General features: G+C 26.7%; 1 long non-coding RNA gene across 3 annotated transcripts; it reads right to left on the bottom strand.

Annotated features, from left to right (window-relative positions):
• Positions 1–1,027: 1,027 nt before the first annotated feature.
• LOC103307924 lies at positions 1,028–2,256 on the bottom strand. Of its 3 annotated transcripts, none has more exons than XR_510295.3 (5): positions 2,200–2,256; positions 1,901–2,101; positions 1,616–1,821; positions 1,359–1,549; positions 1,028–1,276 (listed from the first exon to the last, which is right to left on the bottom strand). It is a non-coding gene; the product is annotated as an uncharacterized LOC103307924 (long non-coding RNA). The 3 variants fall into 3 exon arrangements; XR_001678774.2 differs by having other exon boundaries at positions 2,192–2,250; XR_001678773.2 differs by having other exon boundaries at positions 2,196–2,246.
• Between the last annotated feature and the right edge of the window lie 2,548 nt (positions 2,257–4,804).

Here is a 4,804-nt window from a genome sequence, read left to right as displayed (position 1 = left end):
GTATTGTTGAAAATTAGTTGCAAAATAATGACGTTGGTTTGGAACCAATCGGACTAATTCAGGTCGCCAATGTCACGCACGTCAATGGTCCATTGAACAAGGTAAATAAATGCAAGTATAAAGTTTTGAACTCAACCCCAACCTCATAATTTGGAATAACTAGAAAACCTTTGAGGTACAAACAGGTAAAAACGAGGTACAAACGATTGGCATGTGTTTAAATTCGAAATTCAAAAATGGGGGCACCACAACCTAAGAAATTTGGAATAACTGTAAAACTGTTGAGGTACAAACGATTTTAATTGAGGTACAAACAGGTACAAACGAGGTACAAACGATTGGTATGTGTTAAAACTCGAAATTCAAAGGTGGGGGTGCAACGTTTCCTTGGCACCCCCATCTTAATACTTGGAATAACTGGAAAACCGTTGAGGTACAAACGATTTTACTTGAGGTACAAACAGGTACAAACAAGGTACAAACGAATGGTATGTGTTTAAACTCGAAACTCAAAGGTGGGGGTGCCAGCGTTTCTTAGGCACCCCCGAAATCAAAGTAAGGACAGTTGGAAAACCGTTGAGGTACAAACGATTTTACTTGAGGTACAAACAGGTACAAACAAGGTACAAACGAATGGTATGTGTTTAAACTCGAAACTCAAAGGTGGGGGTGCCAGCGTTTCCTCGACACCCCCAAAATCGATTTAGGGATAGTTTGAAAACCGTTGAGGTACAAACGATTTTACTTGAGGTACAAACAGGTACAAACGAGGTACAAACGATTGGTATAGGTTTTGTATCAAGATTTGGAGGTGGGGGTGCTGGGGACATGGATCTGATAGTCAGGGAAGTACAGCGCGTTTACCCACTACCTAGGGTTTTGTAGATAAGTAGGTATTTATTAAATTCCTATATTATTAGAGATCTATAAAAATCCTTGATACTCAATACATAAAATTCCTAATTAACTAAATCATTAATATTAGATAGGTACCTGGCTAATTACAACCAAGATTTTTTTTTATGAGCTATAATTTACCATTTACATTTTTTTTTTTTTTATAAAATCAAACATTTGATTTATGTTGTTTTATATTTGAGATGAACTGGATACTATTAATAGTCTTCTGATGGTTGTATGTACACATAAATTTGCATACTCTGGGTATGATAGGTATAACTATGCTTATTGATTAATGATTATAGAACAAACTTGAAAACAAGTCCAACATCACCAAAAATATTTCAATGTTGACAACCGCTTAGCTTATATTATCCTTCAATAACAATAACAATAACAATATAATACAATTAGGTTGAGTATAAACTAATTTAAAATAAATAATAGTTAATACTCACATTGTAACAAAAATGTTATTTTGTTATTAAATTGAAATCTTCATTATATTTTACTTTGCAAATTTTTCTTGTTAAGTAATTTGATGTTTTTTCATTACATACATTAGTGATGACGACATAGGTATTGATTTTTGAATTTGAATAATTACATCAATACATTCATAGTTGTTTCAAATATTAAAATTGATATTCTGAAAAATAATTAAAACCTATTATTATTAAAGATAAATGTATAGTATTTAAATTCATTAACTTACATTTTAGAATGTTGATGTTGGTATTATTTGTACTAAGTGTAATAAGAATTCATTTGCACTAAAATAATTAACTGTGAATATAGAATACACAAATGTTTACATATTTAATTTCCATACATGTGATGATTGGAACACGATAACTCAATAAAAATGTATCTATTAGTTATCAATCATATTCTTATAGGTCTTATACTACGATCAAAGTTCTGAAATGGTATTAATATTAAAATGATTAATATTAAAATGTATATAGTACTAGGTTCAAAGTTAGATAGGTAAGCTTACAATTAACAATAAGGTATTTTACTAATGTTTTCCAAAAATCCAATTCACAAGTACAAAATAGTTGATGAAAATAATACTATTCAGTGATGAAGCATAACTATTATACTGGAATGGACTTAGTGTAATGGACCAAATCAATAGCCCCCAATGTATGTACAGTACTTAATAATCAATTAATTGGACCATATTTTATGAAACTACCTATGACATTAAAATACAATTTAATTATTATTAATAATATTATGTATATTGTATTAGATTATTTAATATTATTAATAAATTAATTTATACCTACTTACATTTTGAAGGTAATTTTTTTTTGACATTAGTATACCTACTATGTTTGTAATCACTCTTTGTTTAATAATTACCAAACTATTTTATCATAACACTTCATCATCTAGGTAGTTGGTATTTTTTATAATTTTCATGAATTTTTTTGAAAAACATCCTCTTCAAGTTCAGGCAAATTGTGATTATGCAACATTATCACCGTTAAACATTAATGTATAAACACTCAACAGTTTTCATTAAAATGGCTTGGCATACGATGCATTAAAAAGGTTTCATGTTTTCTCGAATTGTCCGTGAGGTTTTTTTTTAGGATTACTTGAGTAGGTAATATAATTTACTTGCTGGATGAATAACAGTGATATTGAAGTCCAACACATAATATGGTGGTGGTAACTGGTCAGTCATATTTGAACAATGTTCAATGTTCATGGAATCATGTTGTACGCTTATAACTGACAGATACGTAATACGCATAACTTATAACAAAAACAAAACATTTTTTTCACAAACATTGAAAAAAAAATAACGTACATACTACATGCGTTATGTACAAAACTCGATCAGCTGACTGGTGTCTTGCTTACCTATGATCTGAAGTCTGAACCTCCGAAAAACATAGCAACATTTACTCGCACCGACTTGATGTTAGACCCAAGGTTACCAGTATTATGAAAACGAATACCTGATAACCGATAATCGCTTTTGATGAAACCGCAGATTAAAAGTTAGTTATCTCCGGTTCTTTTGACTTCTGGTTATTGCTATCTATTGGGTTTGATAAATTGCCCAGTAGCAGTAAATTGAACGAATATTTTAACGTACATAAGTCGCTAACGGATAACTCAAATTAATTACTGTCAACGTGATATCAACTTTTTTAAATATGTTTATAAATTGGCTATTTTGAATTTTTAAAAAAAAATTTAAATCAAATTTAAATTTTTTTATTTTCTGTACAAAAAAATAAAAATAAAAAAGTTTATATTATACGTATAGTGGAATAGTCAATTAAATATATAAAAAAAAAAAATGAAAAAATATTGATTAGAATACAAGTTATTTCATTTGTCAGAACTTCGTGGGACACCCTGTATATACTACTATAGTATATAAGATATAGTGATATTAGCTAACATTGAATTATACACAATGCTGGCTGATATATAGTCATTTTAATTTTAATTATCATAATGTATATTAAATGGTTACAAAATTTTAGAAAGTTATTAAGTTGAAAAACAAGTTTATATAGTTTGTATATGATTATAATTATAAAATAACATAATATAAAAACTTGATTATTACAATATATAAGATATAGTCATTTTAATTATCATAATGTATATTAAATGGCTAAAAAAATGCTAGAAAGTTATTAAGTTGAAAAACAAGTTTATACGGTATGTATATGGTTATAATTATAGAATAACATGATATAAAAACTTGATTATTGTAATATATAAGATATAGTCATATTAGCCAACATTGAACTACACACAATGCTGGTTGATATATAGTCATGTTAATTATCATAATGTATATTAAATGGCTACAAAATGTTAGAAAGTTCTAATAAGTTGAAAAATAAGATTGAATTCCGTATATATGTATACAGCATGGTATGTAAATGATTATAATTATAAAATAACATAATAATATAAAAACTTGATTATTATAATTTATAAAATATAGCCATATTAGCTAACATACAATTATACACAATGATGGTTGATATAAATCATTTTTATTATAAGATTTTTTTTTTCAACATTTTTTCTATATTTACGTAAAAACATTTACAGATAATGAATTCTCACAATAATATTTTAAACGAAATAGAATATTATAAACAAATGATTCAAAGGTATACGAAAACGGATGAAAAATACCACATCATGAGAAGATGGAAACTTAAACAGATTAAAAAAAATATTAAAAATATAAAATATCAATTTTTGTTTTTAGCTAGAATGTGTACTTCTCCTTCTCTAGATGTAACTTATATAAAATCAATATTATATAAATAATTTTATATTAAAAGAAAAATTGCTTTTTTTTAAAGAAGAGAGAGAAAATATAATTATATTTCATCACTCTAGATGTTCTGACTATTGGGAAAGTATCAATTATTTCAATATACAAATTCAAGATCTTAATTTAAAGTTACAGGAGTTGAATGAAATCTGTTAAAATTGGATTATATTTAATAATATTTAGTACTTAATTTAGTATTATGCTTATGCTTAAAAAATAATTTGATAAATAATATAAGTTTTTGTTTACATTTTTATTCAATTATTTAATAAAACTATTTTACTAAATATACCGACCATTCTAAAAAATGTTTTATTTATCAATTGATACAAGCTTAACATAATAATCATAAACTAATGTCTATAGATAATGTATAATCATAATTTATTTTAATTTTCTGACAGTATTTATGCTTATATTCGAATACATAAACTAGTCTATTATTATTATTGTTACGGGAAGAGGCAGATTTCAAACAGAAAGGCTCTGGATGGTCGCTTAAGGTAATAGAAACAATGCAGTTAAGAATCAATATAGTGAATCCTCTCAAAGGAGGAACATATATTGATTTACCCA

The sequence above is a fragment of the Acyrthosiphon pisum genome, unplaced genomic scaffold (assembly GCF_005508785.2).
Source record: "Acyrthosiphon pisum isolate AL4f unplaced genomic scaffold, pea_aphid_22Mar2018_4r6ur Scaffold_20977;HRSCAF=22695, whole genome shotgun sequence".
Lineage (NCBI taxonomy): Eukaryota > Metazoa > Arthropoda > Insecta > Hemiptera > Aphididae > Acyrthosiphon > Acyrthosiphon pisum.
The sequence above is the reverse complement of the archived record's forward strand: the minus strand, read 5'-3'. Positions and strand labels throughout refer to the sequence as shown.